Here is a 23499-nt window from a genome sequence, read left to right on the forward strand (position 1 = left end):
TTCATTTTTTTGGCAGGTGAGGCACTTGGGGTTAAGTGACATGCCCAGGGTCACACAGCTAGTAAGTATGCCCTGGGCCATCTACCTTCCCCTACTTAATAAATTTTTAAACAAATTGGATTGGGGCCATTGTATTCTTAATTCTAACAGGGAGGGAAGAACAGTACTTTAAGGGCCCAGTCAGAAAAGTCAATACAAGAACTCTTAGTATAACAATCTCCAACTTAATGCTGCACTGGGTCATCACGGACTTTAATTCTTTCTTTCAATAGATGACCATTCTTTTTTTTTTCAGACTTATAAGAAAGCAACATCTTAATAATCCAAAGTAGTGACTAGAAATGCAACCTTCCTTTCTAGAGATTTCTTTGGCAAATGTCTATTCTAAGCTCCATATATTGTTGCTAACACCTGCAATTCTATTTCTCTCCATCCCACTCACAGATGGCTTTCATGGGTGATCCAGATGGTAAGAATCAATTTCCCTTGCTTTCCTGAGAAAGTATAAATTATTTTTAAAAAACAGATAGATTAGATAGATGATAGAGAGATAGAGATGGATGGGTAGATAGGTAGTTAAATGGATAGATAGGTAAAAAGGCAGATAGATATGTAACAAGTGACATTCTGATAGGTAGATTATGTAGAGAGGTAGATATATGGGTGAATAGATAGGCAAATACATATATGGATAGAGAGGTAGATGATAATCAATCATTTAGATAGATACATAGAAAGATAGATAGATGGATGGTAGAATATGGGGCAAGATTTATCTTTTATTATTCTTGATATGTAGTACTTAGCATAGTATCTGATACCTAATAGGTGCTTAACAAATCTTCATTGAGTATTGACTTACTGAGAGACATTCGTATTGCCCTTTGGAATAATTAAGCTTTTAACACTTCATTTAATACTTCAATATTATATTCCATAATTTATAGATATAGAACTTCAATGAGACAATATTGGTGTTAAAAAAATTGGGCTTCATGAGAAGTTTGTGTACTAATGAAGATGGAGTAGTCAGAAAAATAATATATATAATGGCTACAAAATATAAATGGAAAAAGGGGGAATAAAGGGTAACTAAGTGCTGTAAAATTATTATTACTTCTCTCCCTCCTTTGCAAAGGTGGGGGAGTATAGGTGTGAAACATTGCATATACTGTCCTACATGATTGATACAACAGTTCATTTGGTTGAAATTATATTTTTCTTTTTCTTTTAATCTTTATTATATTGGATAAATGTATAAAGAAAGGAGGGGAGAGAATATATTTAGAAATGAAGTTGCTATAATAACAAAATATGTAAATAAAAATAGATTTGGGAAGGTTAGAGTTGGAAGGGTTAGGGTTAGAGTCGCATTATGGACAATTTAATATCACTCAAAGTACAATGCATTTTCCAAAATTTGAACCAACTATCTTACTACCTCTTATTCAATTTAGGGCCCAATTTTTGTTCTTTTGCTAGAATAAAAAACATTCAATTCAACCATATTAACCACCTGGTTTTTGCCAGGCATTGTGTGAGGTGCTGGTATTTCAAAGAAAAAAATCAAACAGTCCTTTCCTTTCTGAGAAAACAAAAAATCCACAGATAAGTCAACACAGAACTATATGAAGTAAACACAAAATAATTTGTGGAGGTGGAGAATAGCACTAAAGCTGGGTAGATGAAAAAGAAAGAGTCTCATATAGGAGGTAACAGTTGAAAAGAGTTATAAAGTCTAAGAGGGATAGGTGAGGAGTGAGATTATTTCATGCACATATTTTAATGCAAAGTTGGGGAGACACAAAATGGAATGTCAAGTCTAGGAATGAGCAAGTACTGTATATTAGTGCAGCTAAAATATAGACTAGATGAGAGGGAATAACTTGCAATAGACCAGAAAAGAGAAACTTGGGTCAGAATATGTAGGCCTTTAAATGTCCCACTGAGAAATTTGCATTTTATTACAGACAGTAGAGAGAGCCTGGAACTAATTTTTGAGGAGACTGATATGGTTAGATAGTCCCATGTTTTAAGAATATATATATGGTAGCTGAGTGGTGAATAAACTACAAAGAAGGAAGACCGATGTGGAGACTATTGTTCATTGCTGAGGGCCTGAATTGGAATGATGGATCCAGATGGGTAGAGATAAAAAGATCGACGTGAAAAATGTTGAGGAGGTAGATTTGATAAGATTTTGAACCTCAGTGGATGGTACAGAGGAGACAAAGGAAAGCATCAGGATAATTCTGGAGTTGTGAACCTTGGTGAATTGAAAGATGGTGATACCCTTAACAGAAATAGGAAAAGTGAGTTACGAAGAAAGGTAACAAATTCTGTCATGGTTATATTGAGTTTTCGATGTCTTGGAGACATCCAGATAGAGAGATATCTTCAACAGTTAATGATATAGAATTTTTGGTTAGGGAAAAAATGAAGTATGGCTGAATAGAACTGAGTTATTTTCATGGAGCTACATGAGACAATCAGGTGACACAGTAGATTGAAGTCACAGATGAAGTCAGAAAAACCTGAATTTAAATTCAAATTTTACTATTTGTGTGATCTTGGACATGTCACTTAACCTCTGGCTGCCTCAGTTTTCTCATTTCTAAAATGGGGATAATAATAATCTCTTACCTTTCAAGATTACTGTGAGAATACAATGAGAATATTTTTATGATGCTTCTCAAACTTTAAATCTAGATGTTATAATAATAATTACTATTGTTTTGAAAATAAAAATAATAATTATTATCATAAATGATAATTGAACTTAATGAAGTTGATGAGGTCATTGAGAGTGTGGAGACAGAAGACCCAGGAGAGACATGACTAAATCACTGAACAGACTGCCCTTTCAGTAACCTGTCCCAATCCAGGCAGCAAGCATTCTTCACTGATTCGGTTTTCATGTGGCTTGCTAGACTGATGATGTAAGTCACTGTGGATCTTGTTAAATAGGCATTGTAGGTTCAAAGTAATCAGCACCAAGTTGCCCACAAACAGAATTATCTGCATAATCTCACCGTCTACTGAGAATCCCTCTTTTTCTCTGATCTCAGCATAGGATATTTTCTAGGGCTGGTTAAAACCCTTGACAAACATATCTTCCCTGCCTTTGATAACTAGGTGATAGTGATCAGAGGATTCTTAAATAAAATTATCTTTATGATTGTATTTATTATAGACTTTTGTACATATACACCTTTCTGGAGAAGAACCTTTTAAGTCTGTGTTTTCCTATTCTACAACACAAACAGTTTTTGGAGGTTTTTGTTTTTTGTTTTGGGTTTTTTGGTTGTTGTGGTGGTGGTGGTTGTTGTTTTCGTAATAAGCAAAAAATAAACACATTAGATTCTTATAGGCTTTAAACAGCTGCCAATTATGTGATTCTGAGTCTCTTTTGAATCATCCACAAGAAAATGCTCACTTCAAGTCTGAATCAGCATCTTCAATGAACCCATTTTCTATAAGGACTTTACAGAACTGAGAGTAAAGGCATATAGATTGGTAGTTAGTAATGACTTCTTGGTTATTTGGGAGAGGATAATAATACTGCCTTTGATCTTTTTCATTCTTTTGGAATCTTAACCTTGGATCTATCTGGAAAATTGATCCTGGACTGCCTTTAAAATGTATTGTTCCTTATTTCTAGGAAGGTAATAGTTGTGCATTCTTCATTTTCAAAGAGGATCAACACCATCATGGGGTGATATCTTGATTTGCCTGTGAATTGGATTTAAGTGAGGCAGACTTACATAAAGTCAACAGCCTTCCTCTCTTTTCCTAAGTCATAGAAATTCAGTGGTAGGACAAAAGTCACAACTTTTTCCCGGGATGTTGTAAATGAAATTGAGATCTTCAATGAATGACCAAGCTATTAAGTGTTCCACAGTACCTGCTTCAGCTGACTTCACAGTTATTGGAACAAATTGTTCTCATCCACCCATTCCAGCCAAGGGAAGTCATCACATGCTTAGGGTAGACACTTCCCTAACTCACCAATAGGTTAAAGGTCTATAGAGATACAGATCAGGAGAAGTTGGAGTTTAAAAATCTAAATCTGAATTCCAGTTCTGCTGCTTATTGTCAACTCTGAGTCTCCGATTTATTTTTCTCTATTTAATAGTATTTTGTTTTTTTTCAATTACACATAAGGACAGTTTTCAACGTTTACTTTTATAAGATTTTGATTTACATTTTTCTCTTTCCTTCTCTTTCCTCCTCCTACTCCAAGATGGCAAGCCATCTGATATAGGTTATAAATATGCAATTGTATTAAACATATGTCCACATTAGTTATGTTGTAAAAGAAGAATCCGAGCAAAAGGGGAAAAGCCACAAGAAAGAAAAAAATGAAAACAGTATGCTTTAATCTGCATTCAGATTTCATAGTTTTTTCTGGCTATAGATAGCATTTTCCATCATGAGTCTTTTAGAGTTGCCTTAGCTTATTGCTGAGAAGAGCTAAGTCTATTAAAGTTAATCACTGCACAGTGCTGTTCCAATGTTCTTTTGGTTCTGCTCTCTTCACTCAGCATAAGTTCATGTAAGTCTTTCCAGGTTTTTCTGAAATTTGCCTGCTTAACATTTTTTATAGCACAATAGTATCCCACTACATTCATATATGACAACTTGTTCAAGTGATTCCCCAGTTGATGGTCATTTCCTCAATTTCCAGTTTGTTGCCACCACAAAAAAAGCTGCTGGGATTTATGATCATATATAAAATGAAGGTCTTAGACTAGATGATCTCTATTTCATCTTACATGAAAACTCATCTAATTGTCCCCGTGACAGGTTATGTTTGTATATTTATCAAGTTTATAAACCTTTCCTATGTCAAGATGAAATAGAATCTATGAAGAATTCAGAAGTTCCTTCAAACTAACTTAGAACACTTCTTGTATGTGGCAATCTGAATGTGAAGGTTGGCACAAGGAAGGTGAAAAAATAGGAAAGGTGATTGGACAAAATTAAATGACATTGAGTAGAATCAATAGGTCATAAATTTGGAGCTTCAAGGCCCACAGAGACTGTCAGATATGAGACTTTCACAGCTTCAGCTGCCTAAATACCTGTTGGGACAAATTCTTCTCATCCACCCATTCTGACCAGGAGAAGACTTCATATCCTCCATGACAATGGCCAACATCTTTGACCAACATGTACAGAGATAAGCATAAAAGAGAAGATAACAAAAATGTATGGTATAGATAATAATTGTTATGTGGAAATGATCATGAAGGAGAAAGATCTGGGTCATTTGAATCAACAAAGAAAAGGTTCACACTGAAGGTGCTGATAAACAATGATTTGTTTGGACTTGGATAACTGATGGATAGTCTAAAAGTATTCATAAGGTAGTAAATCATGCAGAGGAATGTTTCCAGCATGTTAGGTTGACATTTTAGGAAGAATGTAGTAATTTGTATTGGGGAGGGAAAGGCATTGGGTGATTTCATTGACAGGAGGGACTCCCAGTAAAGAGATTTATTTATAAACAGGCCTTTAATAAATGCCTATTATGTGTTGGGCAATATTCTAATCCTCTGGGGATATTTTTTTTTTAAAGAGAAAATTATCCCTGTTCTCAAGAAGCTAACGACTAGTGGGAGAGGCAACATGCAAATAATGCATTACATTCAGAATGTATACCATGTAGATAGAAGGCAATCTCAAAGGAGAAGATACTAGCAACTGGGGGTTGCAGAAAGGACTTCCTGAACAAGGTGGGTTTTAAAGTGAATATTTAAAAAGTGTGGGATATTAAGAGAGGAAGATAAGGGAACAAAGTTTTAGGCCTGGGGATAGGACAAATTTTTATAAATTCTAGTCTTAAAGAGTCACTTCAGGACACTGAGAGGTTAAGTAATTTGTCCAGGACCACAAAGTCAACGTGTATCAGAAGTTCTAATACTCCATATACCCACTCTCATGGAGGATTCATGAATGAGAATCCCATAGGAGGAGGCTGTATTCTGAGACAGGAGAGGTAATATTCATAAGTATGTTACTGCAAATTCACCAATATGTTTTACATTGGTCTCTGACAATTTCATGTATGTAATTCTCTCCTATTAGTCTCAGATTTCAATTTCAGTCAGGGATTGTTTTATTTATTTTAAACAAATACTTGTTGAATTGAATTGAGTGAATTTTCCAATCTGATCAGTTAGTATTTTAAAAATGAAAAATAACCCACAACCTAAATTATTATCGTCCCTGATTTTTTTGTTGCTGTTATGGACTCTTACATGATTTCTGTCTAAAGAGCACCCCCAGGAGTATTTTGGGAAATCCTGAAATTACTGATGCCATATGATTTTTGCTAGTGGCCCCTATTACATAGTACTGGAATGTTCAGTCAACACACATTCCAGAATTCCTTGCCTACACAGTCTGGCTCCATTTCAGAATGGCTGGTGTACTTGAAGATGGGTGTGCTGGTAAATAGCCTCATTTTCAAGTCTTTATATAACCAGCTTATTGTAGGATTTTCTTTTCTCCACCCACCTAAAGCTCACTGCTGTCTCAGTTTCCAGCATGTGCTAACATGAGCTCTGGCTCAATAGCTTTGTGAACTTCAGTGTCTTTTGAATTTCTTCTGAATAATAAATTTGCTGTTTCCCTCAATATCTTGGGCCACTTCTGGGGTCCCTGTTTGTTCAGAGATATGGCATGTGGTATCATTTCCTTGGCTACAGATGGAGGAAAGCAAAATAAAAAAGACTCAGTCATTTTTACAAGAGCAATACACTGTATTCAATCTACATGGTGTGTGTTTGCATGTGTGTAAAGAGAGGGGGAGAAACTCTAGGTTTCGGGTTTCAGTTCAAATGTGAAATTCAGTTCCAGTTTATCCAAAGGTTTCCTGAGGTTTATAAGTCTGTCCAAGAAATCTGGCCCCAGTTTATTACTTCATACTGAAATCATGCAAAACTCATGATCTCATGAGCTTGGATGTGAGACCAGGTGAAACTTAAATAGCTTAGAGTGCACTTTTCATAGAAGCTGGGGTCATCTAATCTTGACTTGGGGAACATGGAGCAACCAATGTAACTGGTAACCAAATTGAAGATTCTGGGGAAACCTGTGTTCAAGGACTTGCAGAAAAATGAAACAGCTCATTTTCATTCTGTTTTCTTAATGCTGTCCTTTGAAGAATGCTTTAGGAAGCTCTTGAGGATCTCTCCTTACTTTTTCCTGGATGAAGAAATTACCAATTATTTTTGTGCAATTGTAGTCATTTATTGTGGTCACCAAACATAAATAATTACTGGTTAATTTAATTTCCCTTCCCTGTGATATTGTACCCTGGTCCTAAGCTGTGTTGTCACTGTACTGTCATCAGAAAGTACTCTTGCACATACATTTTTTTTTAAAATCTGGCACTGCATAAAAGGAATCTGTTCTTTAGGACAAGGGTACCAAGTCAGGAGATCAGGACCTATGGATAGATCCCAGACTATTACCCAATGGCCATTGTCCTACTCCTTTACTTACTCAGGAACTTTGTTGTCAACTGTCCACCAATCTCAGTTCTGCCATTGTCAAACTTTCAAAATCAAAAGCTAACACCCCAACCCCAAACTGTGGCCCCTGGGTCTAATAATTTATAGATAAGTTAGACTAGATTCCACAGGGATTCTTAACTTTTCCTATGTCACAGACCCTTTTGACAGTCAAATGAAACCCATGGAGTCTTTCTCAGAATGTTTTTCAAATACACAAAATAATAGGATTACAAAAGAAACCACTTATACTGAAATATATTTATCTGTCTATCTATCATCTCATTGTCTGTCTTTTGCTGTGTCTTTATGTATCTATCTTTCTATCAAACAAGTTCGCTTACCCCAGATTTAACTCCTGGATTGCTTTCTAGGCAAGTCCCTACACTGGTCTTGATATGCAAAGGTTAAGGATGAGTACTAACTTGAGCCTACTCCCAACATATAAATATTATCCAGTTTGTGCTTGATAAGAATGCAGCAGAATTAGCGATCCTAATTTCTTTGGCCCTCTGTCTGAGCTTGCTACCCATCCTGTACCTGGACAAGTATTTGTTTCTTATATCCTTTATCTGGATTCCAGCATGGTAATCTCTGATTCTACAGTTCAATCCTTCTTTTTCCTAGAAAGCAATCTTACAAACTACCAGACGTGTCTGTTTGGACACTAGGACCAAAATGTATACATATGTTTCTAGCATATCTAAATGTGTATATGTTAATCTTTATATATAGCGATGTCTAGATACATTTCTTCTTTCCTTTTCTCTTCTTTTCAATCATACTCCCCTCCATATATGTATTCTCTTATTTCTTATTTCCTCCATATACATTTCCTCCTTATACCTTTTATCCATCCTGATTATAAAGAACAATGTAGTTTGCTCAATGCTCATCTTGCTCTGCCAGAGATGTTTCAAATAGACACAGGGAAACCCATACATGGAAGAAAGGGGGAGCTGAAATTCTGAGTAACCCAGAACCTATTTTCTCTTCTTATCATGAGTAGCTAGCTAAGGGAGCATGAAAAACATCCCCACATTTCACTGGAGAACAAATTCTAATGAATTCTGAGATGTGTCAGCAGCTACTTTCAACTTTCAACTACTTTCTTTTGGAATGACCTTATCTTCTCACAGGTAGGCAGAATTATGATGGGAGCAAAGTTCTTAGTTGGTGCTCTCTTCTACCTCTATGTTTGGTAGCAGCAGTATTCTTTTTTCCCAATCTCCCTCTCTCCCATCTCTCCTTTTTCAAAATTTATTTTTCTTCAGAACCTCTTCTAAGTTAGCTCATATGGCCAGGTCAGTTCTCCACACTCTCAGTTACTTCCCCTCCCTCTTCTTGACCCCTTCCCTCAACCTCATAAAAATTACTGGGTTTGTTTCCCTCTCCCTTTGAATCCCTTTCAACTAGATTGTCAAGGGTACATGTCTCTGCTTTTGTGTAATCAAACTAATCGGTCACCTCCTCCTAAGTAAAATAATATGTTAATCCATTTCAAAAGTAAACAGTGGGAATTTCAAAACTGGGGAAAATTTTTTCTTGTTAAGTTAGTCATTCAAGAACCTCTTATCATACTATCTTTCTGATTATTTACTGTTCCTACAATGTAATTCTGACTGTTCTTCCCTAAACATCTTTTTCCCCCAAAGATAATGGAAGTCTCTTGGTTGGCTAGACACCAAGAAGTCAGGCTCTTAGAAGGACTACATCACTCATTCATTGTTCACCACCCACTGGATGCTTTCTTTCCCATTTTCCATTTCCCAGGCCTAGCAAGTTTCACCTGAAACAGGACAATAACTCCTTCAGACCAACGGGGAATTGAGACACAGCTGCAGATCTGAGATGTTTCCATTATCTGAGGGTCAAGGAATGAGACTAAAGTCCAAAGAGACTTAAAGCTATTCAGGATTTTTAAAAGGTAAGTTGGGGAAAGGACCTGTGAGAGAGGTCGCCTTGTGTTTATAAAGTACTTCCTCAAGGCTTAAATTGTAACTCCATGTGTTTACTCTTTCTAGATTTGTTCAAACTGAGGTTCCTAACTAAGGGGATCTGAGAGTAAGAAAAAATGATTAAGGGAGAAATCATTTCATTTCTGTGAGCTAACTTAATTTCCTCATCTGAAAAAGGGTATGATAATTTCAACAACAGAGTTGTTGTGAGGCCCAAGGGGAAAATGTAATTAAATGTCAGTTATTAATGATAATAATAGATAATAGGAAATGCTTTCCATGGGACATACAGAGACTCACTAAAATGCATCCCCTCAGATAGCAATTGAGCCCAATCTATGGCTTTTAAAAAAAAAATTCAATTTTTTAAATAGCTTCAATAATTTAATTGTTTTTAATAATAAAGCAAAAGAAAAGTGATGCTTAAAACTGATTACTTGGCCTATTCTCACCTCCTTTGGCGTACATCTCTTGATGGGCAGCATCTCTTTGGTCCACAGTTGGATTTAATAAACCTTCTTTTATGGTCTTGGTCTTTCCCCTTTAATTGGCTTTGTAGGATTGCTGCTGTCCCTCTGCTTCCCATCACAGGACCTTTTCTCTTGAGTGATCCATGAGTCGTTTTTCTTGTTTTACTGAAGCACTTTTAGAGTCTGGTACCTGCCACAGTCTTTTCAATCAGTTCCGCAGATTTGGGGTCCGTTCTTCATGTTTGTGGCACCATTACCAGCAAGAAGAGCCAGAGCTCCTCTCCTGATCAGTCATGTAACAACACTGATCAATTAAAAGTCACAGTGTTGAACTAGATGTGGAGACTTACAAAGGAAATAATCTCTGTCATCTAGGACATGGAATTCAGTATCTACAACTAGAACAGACTTCTGAGCCATCTAATCCAATCCCCACCACCATTTTACAGTAGAAGAAGCTGAGACCTAGAGAGCAAAAGATCAAAGTTTTAAAAGTTAGGATTCAAATCCTGTTCATCTGACTCCAAATCCAACATATTCTTTCAAGCCTCCACTGGAGTATGATTCTATATAATCAGGTGTTGTTGTAATTCATGTAATTTGTATTTCCAGATTCATCATGCTGCTCAAGAAAAATGGGATTAAAAGGGGGGAAATAAAAGAAAAAAAAAAACCAAGCAAATCAACAACAACAAAAATAAAAATGTTTTATTGTATTCCACATTCAGTTTCCACATAGTTCTCTCTCTGGATATGATGGCACTTTCCAACACAATGTCTATTGGAAATGCCTTGAATCACCTCATTGTTGAAAAGAGCTAAGACTTCCCCAGTCTTAACTCCCAAATCCTTAGCTCTTCTGAACTTTCTTTTTATTGTTGAAGGTATTATCATCCAGTCACCCTTGACTCACTATAGACATACAACTTTTCGTCAAAAGTTATATACCTTTCAGCTTTCACAATGGGACAGCTAGCTGGCACAATAGAAAAAAGGTCTTAAATGAGAAACATGTCTTTTCCTGAGTTCAAATATAGTCTCAGACACTACTAGCTGGGCAAATCATTTAACTTTGTTGGTCTCCATTTCCTCATCTATAAAATGAGCTGGAGAAGGAAATGACAAATCAGTATTTCTGCCAAGAAAACTTCAGAGGGGATCATGAAGAGTCAGAAACTACTGAACAAGAAAAATCTTCATAACAGCTCTCCTATGTGTCCTTTTCTCTCTACTTCCATAGCCACCATTTTGGTTCAGGATTTCACCATCTTTTACCTAGGTTATTGCAAAAATCTCCTGACTAGTCTCCCCTCCTTAGGCTTCCTATTCCAGTACATTTAACACAACACTGTTAAAGTAATTTTCCTAAAACATAGGTCCAACCATGTCAACCCCTTACTTAGTAAACTCCAGTGGCTTTTTTATTACTTCCAGGATCAAAAATAAACTCTTTCATGGCATTTAATACTATTCATGAATTAGTTTCTTTTTAACTTTAAAATCTTTTTACACTTAACTCTCCTCCTTCTATTTCATGATCCAGCTACATTGGTTGGTTCAATTTTCATTGCTTGCATATAACCCCTCCCTCATCTCTGGGCTTTTGCTCTGTTTCTAATGTCTGCAATGGTCTCCGTCATCCCTTTTTGTTTCTCTGGTTTTTAAAAAGTTTCTTCTCAAATTCTAACTCGTCCAGGAAACCTTTTCCCAATTCAAAATATTTATAACTCTGATAGAGAGGTGATATTTTCAGAGTACAAAATAAGACATATATTTTTTTTTTGGAAGGGACAAGGCCAAAGTGGGAATTTGGTTTGCTTTACTTTAAATGTTTGTGATGGGGGTTTTGTTTTCCTTTTTTTCTCATTTTGGAGTGGGAGGATGAGAAGATGGACTTGAAAATAAAAATTTAATTTAAAAAGGAATGCACTAATGTACTTGATGACAGGAAATACTATTACCTTTCTTCATATACCCAGTGTTTAGTAGCACAGTATCTGGAACATGGTGTTAATAAATATTTTTGGTAGATTGATTAAATAATCTCTAACATTTATTCAGTGTTGTTTCACTTATATCTCACAGGATGTTCAGAGGAACCTTCAAGATTTGTAGGAAAGGAGAGACATTATTTTACAGATGAAGAAACTGAGTCTTGATGACTTCTAGTCAAAGTTACTTGGCTCCCTATCTTAGGACAGGATCAGCTACAATAAATGTGTCGAAAAATACAGGATCATAGATCATAACATTAAGATCTGAGAAGGAACTAATCCAGAATTCTTATTTTTACAGGAAGAATATGAAATCCAGAGAAGTGATGTTCAAGTAAAATGAAAAGTATATGTGGCAGGGCAGTGAGAAATTATAGTGAGAACAGGGCAGTTCTTGTAATCAAAATACTCAGGTTATTAAACTGTTTTGCACCTCTAGAGAGGCTCCTCTATAGAAAATGTCTTTTCTTTTATGGAACAGATATAAGAATAATTGCACTCAGACCCCACTAGGTGGCAGAGTGGATAGAGCCCAGTCCCTGGAGCCAGGAGGACCTAAATTCAAATTTGACCTCAGACAGTTACTGATTGCATGATCCTGGGCAAGTCACTTAAATCTGATTGCTCCCTCCCTAATAATATCATGTTATATAATTATAACTTTATTATAATTACATAATAATAATAATTGCATTCCCTGTCTTGCAGCAAAGATCTGAGAAAATTGATTCTTGAATCTGAAAGCCTCCTAGAAATGTGTGTTATTATTATATATAATACAGTCCTTTTTTATCCAGAACTGGAATTTCCTTCATTAAGGCTGATTGACAACTATTTTGCAATTTATAGTCTTAAAAAGTTGCCCAGAGCACTGAACAATTCATAATAATAATAGCTAACATTTATATAGTGCTTATTCTGTATGTCACAGACTGTGCTAATGGCTTTATAAATATCTTATTTAATAATAATAATAGCTAACATTTACATAGCACTCACTATGTGCCAGGCACTGTGCTAAGAGCTTTACAATTATTATTTCACTTTATTCTCACAAAGTCCTGGGAGATAGGATAGTAATATCCCCATTTTACTGGTGAAGAAAAGGAGGCAGAGGTTAAGTGACTTGACTAGGATTATAGAGCTAGGAAATGTCAGAGGTGAGACTTAAAGACAAGCCTCGCTTTTCATTCATGATGCCACTTTGTCTTTCATTATACAACTACACATATATAATATGTGTGTATAAAACACATACGGGGCTTAAAAAAAAGAAAGAAAAGAAAAGAAACTTGTTTCTGGCACTGTAACTTAAAAGTCACAAAGGTAATGACAGCTTTGACACTTTTGGGAAAAAGTTATTATAAATTACCATAGGAGCTGAAGAAAACAAGAAAAATGTGTTATTTTATGACTCAGAGCAATTAATAATGGAATTCTGGGAAAAGAAAAACTGAAATAAATTTCTAATATTTAAATCTCTGCTGCTTACTATCTGTGTGAGCTTTTACAAATCACTGAATTTCTCTGAGTCTCAAGGTTCTCCTCATATATAACCTAGAAGGTCCCTTCCAACTCTCAGTTCATAATTTTGGATTGATGAACATATGACCTGTCCTCATATTACCAAATTTGAATTGACTACTCATCTGAACATGTTCAAAACTAAAAGAAATGACAAGCAGGATAATACAAGCTATATTTTGTAATAAGATCAAAAGAAGGAAAATGTGTATGAGTATGAGTTTTTTTAGAAATTACTGGGTAATGAGTAGAAATTACTGAAAGGCACATTTAGGGTTGAGGTAAGGAAAAAAATTTCCTAACAATTATCAGTATTGTCGTTTCGGTCATATCTGACTCTTCATGACCCAATTTGGAGTTTTCTTGGTAAAGATACTAGAGTACTTTGCCATTTCCTTCTCCAGCTCATTTTACAGATGAGGAAACTGAGGCAAGCAGCATTAAGGGACTTGTCTAAAATCACATGGTTAGCAAGTGCCTGAGTTTGAATTTGAATTCAGCAAAATGAGCCTCCCTGACTCCAGGTCTGGTGCTCTATCTAAAATTGGAATCCACTGCCCTCTTCTCTTCTACCTGTTTAAGATTTTTAAGAAGAATAGGTATGACCAAAGCAGATTCTTGTTCTGATTGAAGTTGAACTCTAGAGACTTCCAAGATCATTTCTAACTCTGACAATCTTTGATTCAATTCTGCCCAACACTGCCCTAAATATGATTTTGGGCCAATTTCTTCCCATCTTTGGGACTTAGTTTCCTTACTTTCTTTCCTATAAAACAAAGGAGTTAGTCTCAATAATTCAGTGGACTGAAGATTGACACTGGAGTTGGAAGCCCTGGGTTCAAATCTTGTCTCTCTTACTTTGTATTTGATGTTGGGCAAATCAAATCATGGTCTTCAATTTCCTCATGTATAAAATAAGGAAGCTGAACTAGTTAGTATCTGAAGTTCTCTCTATCTCTTGATCTTTCTAAAATTGCTTTCAACTATGAAATCATTATATTACGAGATTATTATTTTATGTTATGTATATTATATATTATTATGATAAAATTATATAATATTACATATTAATATATTATGAGTGACTAGGCGGTACAGTGGATAAATACAGTGCAAGGTCTGGAATCAACTTTCTAAATTCAAATCTGGTCCCAGACATTTACTAGCTGTAAGACCTGGGCAAGTCACTTAACTGTGTTTCAGTTTCCTCACCTGAAAAATGAGCTGCAGAAAGAAATAGCAAACCCCTCCAGGATCTTTGCCAAGAAAATCCCAACTGAGGTCACAAAGAGTCAGAAAAGACTGACCCACAATTGATGCTATATGCTATATAAAAATATATAAATTTTATATGCTGTGCAATATATTATCATGTTATTTTGATCTGAAATGATTGTGTTCACAAAGTCCTTTAATAATAATCATCAAATCACAGGATCCTAGACCTAGAGTTAGAAGAAAACCAGAGGTCATCTTGTCTAACTTCTTCCTTTTACAGACGAGTATATTGAAGCTTTGGGAAGTTAATTGAGTTGTCTTAAGTAAATGCATACCATGCTTCTCTCTTCACTAAGTCTGTGCCAGGGAAGGTTGTCTCAAGAGGCTTAGCAATTCAGAAATTTGTGAAAGGGTCTCGGGCATGTCATGGCATTTCACTATAATATCTTTTCTTATCCAGTTTAAAGGCTGGGTGTGGGAGAGGTGAAGGCTGGAAGAGGCTGATTCACCCCACTCATATTTCTAATTGCTATGTAAAGTGCCACTTCCCTTGCCTCTCTAGGTTTTAGCCAGGGTGATAAAAGTCCTTGTATGTAAAACACTGACAAATCATTACAGAAATATGTATGGATGTCTAAGAATTGAATGTCAGTTGCAGGCTCCAAACAAGTTGTGTCCAATTCCAACTGTCTGTGGGTCTGAAAGCACCCACTCCTCCATTTCTGGCCACAATCTTCATTCTATGTGCAGCCAGCACTGGGCATAATGAGCTTCATAAATACTTAAGCACAAAAACCAGAGCTAGACTTTAATGTTTGTATAATACTTGAGCCCTTTCCAAAATGCTTTCACATATGTTCTCTAACTGAGGGCTATGAATGAATCCTCTCCATCAGCCCTAGGGAGGAGGGGAAGCATGTCCTTGATTAGAATCTTCTACCTTTCTCACATTGCCTTGCCCAGCTTCAAGCTTTGGGGAATGATTGGAAGAGCAGAACATAAAGCATTGTTTTAAAACTTCATAGTTAAAAAGCAAAGCAAAACCCCACTATATTATATTATGTGAAAAGCAATTGCCCAGCTTCAAACTTTGGTGAATGATTGGAAGAGCAGAACATAAAGTATTGTTTTAAAAGTTCATTGTTAAAAACCACTATACTATATGAAAAATAGTTGCCCAGCTTCAAGCTTTAGTGAATGATTGGAAGAGCAGAACATAAAGTATTGTTTTAAAGCTCATTGTGAACAAACAAAGCAAAACCCCATCATGCTATGTGAACAGCAGTTGGCCAGTTGGTGTTGGAGTAAAGCCTCTAGACTTCTTCCCTCTGGTAGAATCATGGTTAGAAACCCCATTGCCAGAAATTATTGTAAGAGTGGCGTTGAGTTTCTAAGGCATTTTATTATTATTATTTTTTTTTTCCTGAGGCTGGGGTTAAGTGACTTGCCCAGGGTCCCACAGCTAGGAAGTGTTAAGTGTCTGAGACCAGATTTGAACTCAGGTCCTCCTGAATTGAAGGCTGGTGCTCTAACCACTGAACCACCTAGCTGCCCCTCTAAGGTATTTTAAAGAGAAATATGTCACAAAGTGTAAATTCCTAGATGCTCTAAGAAAAGCCGAGCATGAATGGCTTGAATCATCATAACTCGTGGTTCAATCCGTGACATGGTTTTTACATTTTCTGTCTGATGGTAATTATTTTGGACAAATTATGCCATAGAAGCAGACCTCCAGGCAAAAATCTGAAATCGGAATGGGAACAAGACCCTGCAGAAGGTACACTCTCCTGCAATGAGGCTGGTCCATGTGCTTGACAGATGTTTAAGGCTCATCTAGACCCATGATCTCCATCTAGCGGATCATGCTAGCTCATGCTGGACTTGGCTAAAAATAAAGTGACTTCAGCCTGTGCCTTTCATTGCTTTTGCTGCTTCTGAAGAGCCCCTTTGTCTTACTCTAGCTAAGTGTGACTGGTATTCTGTTCCAATGTCCTTTAAAAAATTCAGTTGAATACTGAATCTTATTTTTCCTCATGAATACTTATGATAGTCTCTCTTCCTAAAAGGGATAACCTGGGCCACACACAGCAAGTGACCTTTCCTCTCATAAGACCAGACCTCAAAACCTCCCCATCTCCCAGCTCATTTTTAGAGAGACCTTGCTGTCTAACTGGAGGCATAGTAATCACCAGTTACTCCATGGCTATGTTTCTAAGGGCAGAATTCCTACTATCCTCCTCCTTCTCAGACACTAGCCTAATAGTTATCTAGGGCCATATAAGAAAGGTCGATTTCTTCTGTTCCCCACTATAGTCAGCACACAGGTGGTTAATAAATGCTTCAGGTTGTAAATGAGAAGTCAAAGCCTTTCCTGGAAGGAAGTTGTATTCTCTTAAAATGTAGTTAAACACTTGTTAAAAACAAAAAATCCAGGAGTTATTAAAATAAGGTCAAGTGTAAAGTCAGCCTGGAAGAACCTTTGGGATTCTTCATGAGATGACTTGTCTGTAAGGCCATGGGTTTCTAGAGAGAGGAAAGATTAGTGCCGTATACTCCTCTTTTTGTTTTAGTAATTACCACCAATTTAGGGGGAAGTTGGGTAGTATAGCAGATAGAGCACTGGATCCAGAACCAGGAAGGCCTGAATTCAAATGTGATCTGAGATACTTCTATCTGGGCAAGTCACTTTACCTCTGCCTTGGTTTCCTTATCTGTAAAATGATACTCAGTGATACTTAGTAGTACAATGCTAAGTGATACAGTAGATAAATTACCTGGCCTGGAATCAGGAAGAATCATCTTCCTGAGTTCATGTCTTACCTCAGACACTAGCTGTGTGAATTGAGGCAAGTCACATAACCCTGTTTAACCTCAGTTTCCTCATCTGTAAAATGATCTGGAGAAAGAAATGGCAAACCAATCTAATATCTTTGCCAAGAAAAACTCAAATGAAATCACGAAAAGTTGGACATGACTGAAACTACTCAACAACAACAAAATGGAATAATAATAGCACCTATCTCCCATGAGTTGTTGTGAGGGTAAAATAAGATAATATATGCAAAATACTTAGCACAGTGCCTGGCAAATAGTAGGCACTATATAAATGTTATTGTTATTTAAGAATAATTAGGTGACTTCAGCTTGTACACTCAATTCAACATTGATGCAAGTGATCTTTAAGTAGTTTCAGAAAGACCTTTAAAATCATTGAGATGATTGTAGATTCTCATTGGAAATCAATCCCATGTCTTTGAATCTTCACAAGAAAAAGGACTTTTTCTTGTTCTGATCTGAAGTATCTTAATAGATGTTCCTTCACTTTCAAATTATTTTTCATAACTACTCTAATTAAACTGGGACATACTTTCTTGAATGATTTTACTTATTTATATTGTATCTTATTCTCTAATTGGAAAATGGTCATTTTTATTTCCACAGGTATCATGATGGTGTCTTTAAATGCCATGGTTCCAGTGTGACTTTCTGACTTTTCTCAATGAAAATGAACAGAAGTGACCAAGGAGGAGGAACAGCAGGAAATGCTGGCTCCATGAGGTAGCAAAGATGGAACCTTGTCCAAAGATCCATCACTGTCTTTTCACCAGTCTGCAGAAAGTTTAATAAACATGACTGGGAAAGCAATATGGATAGCACCCTAAAATTGCCTCCATAAGTGAAATCCAATAGTATGTCTGTATGCTGGAGAGCTTGGGGTACAAGCAAAGCTGTTTACTCCTTCAAGGTTGGAGATAGCAGTGAGACCAAACCCTCAAAAAATAAAAGTACTCATAAGACTTTTTAAAGTTTAATGTACAGTATTGTGCCACAGTTCTCTTTTATTGTCCTGACTCAGTTTACCTAATTGTTCTGCCTCAGTTTCCCTAATTGGTTCTGCCTCAGTTTCCTAATTGTTCTGCCTCAATCTCCTTAGTTGCAACCCCCCCCCCTTTCATGAAGACTGATATAACTCAGGGCTATTTGCTCTAAGGTTATAAATTGTCAAAGTGTAAACTCAAAAAGGGGGAATCTAGACTTTCTTTCTATAGTCAGACGCTTTCTTAACCCCCAGATTGTTAGAACTTTTGTCCTACCCCCCAACCTGTCAGAGCCAAGTTGATGGTTCCTGCCTGGAGATTCCCACTCACCAGAGTTTGGATTCTACCCCCCCTGCCTTTGTTTAGCTACTGTGTATAAATATGTCATTGAGAACTTGAATTGGCCTGCTGGATTCTTGGAGATGATAGTCTCATTCAGCCCGGGACCAAACCATGGATTCATTTGGTCCCAGTAAATCTCTCCCTTTAAATAAATTATTAAAAACTCTCTAATCTCTATCTTGCCGCAGTTTCTCCGGCATTACAGTATTAAACATTTTCTCTCTCATTTTCTCAAGTTTAGAAAATCAACAAGACAATAAATCAAGCCCTGATTTGTAACGTTTGCTGATCCTAAGCTATAAAACTAACACTGAAACTTTAATAATCAGCTCTTAAGAGCTGACTCCATCATGCCCCTAGCTGTCTCTCTGGGTCCTAGGGGAACATTCAACAAGTTGTTACGTTTTTGTCTAACACTGTCAGCTCAAGCTTCTGTTCCATTGTGTTCCCCCCAAATTATTTGCCAATTATTATTTTCTCTCTTATATCATTGATACTATTGAGTTGGGAAGGAGGGACCCCCAAAATCCCAGACCGATGTTACAAGGTGTCTCGAAAAAATTTGCAGGCTTGAACATATTTCCTCGTCAAGGGGTGAAGTTTTATTGAAAGCAATGTACACCATTACAAAGCAGACTGAATTCCAAGGGAATCCAGTAAAGAAACAGAACCAAGGAGAGTCATTTTATCCAGCTTCTACCACAGATATGCTAATTCTATGGCTTATGGGCTAGGGAGTTTATCATTGGCATGTTAATCTCCAGATGAATTAAGGGTGATCTCTGAAATTTGATTTTCACTGACCAGATCATCAGTCAGCAATGAACTGACTAGTCTATTCAAAATTGATTAGGTGTAGGAGTTTTCTGAAGCAGACTCCAAAACCAAAAGTTTTCGGATTTCCTATTACATCTATACCTTCTTTGATTATCACTCCATTATCATTTAACCAATTAACATCAATTAGCTCTTTAAAAGGATATTTACTTACAAAATATAACCAAAAAAGGAGTATAATTAGTTCTTAACATCCAGGAGTACATTATCTCTTATACTATCTCGCTCCCTGGGGACACTAGGCTCATACTTAATGTGATTGCTACAAGGATATTACCCTGCCAAATTCACTTCTGAATACATCATGAACAAAGGACAGACTCAATTCCTTATTTGTGGGACTCATCATCACTGGTTTTGGAATTTATCCCCTGCTGGGCGGAGTCCCAGGGCTGTCCTGGCATATTTGGCTTGACTTTCTGAAAATTCTAGCATAGACTCATGGCACTAGATCTCTGGCAGCTTGCTCTGCTAACCTTTTGAAGCTCACAAAGTTGTATCCTGGCCCTTACGTATTCAACATTTGCTCAACTCTCTCAGCAAGAGCAGCACTTGACTTAGGCTTCCATGCTTGCTTTGGGGAAAAGAGTACCAAGAGATCACCTTACATGAACATCACAACAGCTTGAGAGAAAGAAAAGTCCCTGTAGAAGTCTCCTCTTTGGGGTTTTAGGTCTGGCTTATCAGCCAAACAACAGTTATAGCACAACTGTGCATACTCTGAAGTGGAGAGCCTCGAGGGCGCCTCATTGGATGTCATTGTGAATGTCCAGGAGCAGGCTCACCAAGACTTCCCAAGTAGTTCAGCAGCGAGCAGAGCATGCTATATACACCCTCAAAGGATATGGTTCTCATTGCCTAGTGATCTGTTAAAATTTTATAGAGAGACAAATAAAGATATAGATAGAGATATAGATAGATGCACATATATAAATATATAAATATGTATTTATGATTATGGAACATGTGACCCAAGCCTTCTGATTAATGACTATTCATCTCATCTTGCCCCTTCCTGTTATCTCCATTCTACCACATTCACCTTCTCTCCCCAATTTCCTCACTAAGGAAAAACAATAGAATTCTAGCTCTGAGATTAATAATCAAATCATTTCTATCATTCTTGTGAAGAGATGTGTCAATCAATTGTCCTATGGTCCCCAAACACTCCCTCCTTCTTCCCTGTACAAAATATTACTCCCTGTCATCACTTCCTTTTATATATTAATAGTCTTCCCTTATTAGAATATAAACTCTGAGGTCAAGGGCTGTATTGTTCCCTTTTATCTGAATACATCATTATTAACACAGTGCCTGGCACATAGTAAGCACATTATAAATGCTTTTTCATTCATTCATTCATTCTTGTATTAATTTATTCATGGAGCAAGCAGACCAAATATGAAGGGAAGAAGGAGTCATTAGAAAGAATTTCTAGGAGGAAGTAAGTTCGGATCTAGAAGCTGAAGAAGGTTATAGGTACAGATGGTAGAAAGGAGTGAGATGAACATTGGGGAACCCAAAGATCTCTGAGCAGGAAAGAGCAGGTTGTACTAGAAGGGATTTAGAGTAGAGAGATCATTCATGTTAGGGAAGAAAAGAAAAGGGGAAGAGAATTTTTTGGACTTTGAATGCCAAACTGAAGCATTGAGATTTTAAGCAAGAGTCTGTATGGAACCACTTTGAATCTTTAAACAAAAAGGATCAGGATGGAAAAGGTGAAAGTAATTATTTTGGGAAGCTCTGTGGAGGATACCTTCCATCACAAAGAGATTACATATAGTTCAGCTGCCTGACTTAGTACTAACTGTAGCAATGAAAGCCTAGGCTAGAGTATAAGAGGAGAAACAGAGGGGAAGGACCCACCTGAAAGAAGTCTTAAAATAAAAACCAGAGCCACTCTGGGATCATTCAGACAGTAGATATTAAGTGCTTGCTGTATGCAAGACAGTATTCTCATTTCTGAGTGTATTAAAGATAAATATGACATGGACCTTCCTCTCAAGATATTTATGATCTGATAAAATAAAAATGATATTTACAATCTATTAAGATATGAAAAGAAATGGGAGTTAAATATAATTCTTAAGTTTGTGAGTTTCAATTGTGAAATTTTCAATCAATTATAATAAAATGTTTCCTATGTGTAGAGCAGGAAGGTGACATAGTGGATAAAGCTCTGGGTCTGGCGTTAGGAAGACTTATCTTCATGAGTTCAAATCTGAATTGATTCTAGCTATGTGACCCTGGGCAAGTCCCTTAATTCTATTTGCCTTAGTTTCCTCATTTGTAAAAAGAGCTAGAAAAGGAAATGGCAAACAACTCCATATTTTTGCCAGAAAAACAAAACAACAACAACAAAAAACCCTTCAAATAGGGTCATGATGAATCCGACAAGGCTGAGAAAGACTGAACAACAACAAATGTGTTGGACTTTGGAGACTTTCTTTTTCTAACTGGACCTATATTTTATTTCATGTACATAGGAATCTCCCTGTTAAAAATTCCTTTACCAATATGGATCAACACCTTCTCTACAACTTAGTGTTAGAAAGTTATCTGGTGATCCATTCTGATGGACGTGTCTCTCTTCAACAATGAGATGATTCAGACCAGTTCTAATGATGTTGTGATGAAGAGAGCCATCACCCAGAGAAAGGACTGGGGAACTGAGTGTAGTTCACAACACAGCATTTTTACTCTTTTTGTTGTTGTTTGTTGCATTTTATTTTCTTTCTCTTTTTTTCCTGTTTGATTTGATTTTTCTTGTGCAGCAAGATAACTGTATAAATATGTATTGATATATTGGATTTAACATAGTTCTATCATGTTTAACATATATTAGATTACTGGCAATCTAGGGGTGGGGGTGGGGGAAGGAGAGGGAAAATTGGAACACAAGGTTTTGCAAGGGTTAATGTTGAAAAATTACCCATGCATATGTTTTGAAAATAAAAAGCTTTAATAAAATAAAAACAAAGAAAGTTATCTGGATTCTGAAAGATTAAGGGACCTGTCTAGTCAGTGTCATATACTCAATATATGTCAAAGATGGGACTTGAATCCAGGTTTTCCTGACTCTGAAACCAACTCTTTATCCACTATATCACAGTTACTACCTCTTCATAAAGACAAAAATGAAACAATCTCTGCCTTTAAGGAATTTATAATCTATTGAATCCAACTAATTTGATTAATGATATTCAGAGTCTTTCCTATCTCTAGGAAGTTTGATCTTCACACCTCTATTGTGGAATAAGATTTTTTATTTCTTTTTTGTGGAAGGGGAAGAAGCAAGGCAATGAGGGTTATAATTAGCCCAGAGTCACATAGGTAGTCACTGTTTGAGACTGGACTTGAATGCAGATTCTAGAATGGGCACTCTGTCCACTGCGCCATTTAACTGCCCAAGATTTCCTTAGCTCTATTTGGCAATCCGTAGGTAACGTGCCAAGAGCAATACTCCTAAGTGCAACTAAAACAGATTTTTTAAATGCTGTTGGGAAATATTTAATAAAATCAATAAAAATGCAGTAGAACATAGGTAATGTTAAAATGTGGTTTTCTAAGTCAGTATGTGAACTTGGAGGAATCCTTATGTATGGTTTAATGATTGTTTCTATTTGAGTTTGGCACTATTACCCTAGAGCACATGTTTTCCCCATTATCACACAAAAAAGGAGTTCTTTCAACAGCCATACTCAAGGGCACACGAATTCTTGTTCCTGGCATTGTTTTCATTCTTCAACTTGACCCAAAATGTTGTTTCTGGGATGAAATTTCATGATCTTTGTTCAGCCAAGGAATGCATTTTTTCT

At 36.5% G+C, this 23499-nt stretch overlaps 1 long non-coding RNA gene across 1 annotated transcript; it reads left to right on the plus strand.

Moving 5' to 3' along the window:
* The first annotated feature begins 342 nt into the window (after window positions 1-342).
* Window positions 343-21812, plus strand: LOC141555583 (uncharacterized). The gene is made up of 3 exons (XR_012486260.1): window positions 343-469; window positions 9294-9447; window positions 18126-21812. It is a non-coding gene; the product is annotated as an uncharacterized LOC141555583 (long non-coding RNA).
* Window positions 21813-23499: the final 1687 nt, after the last annotated feature.

Source organism: Sminthopsis crassicaudata, chromosome 1, assembly GCF_048593235.1.
Source record: "Sminthopsis crassicaudata isolate SCR6 chromosome 1, ASM4859323v1, whole genome shotgun sequence".
Lineage (NCBI taxonomy): Eukaryota > Metazoa > Chordata > Mammalia > Dasyuromorphia > Dasyuridae > Sminthopsis > Sminthopsis crassicaudata.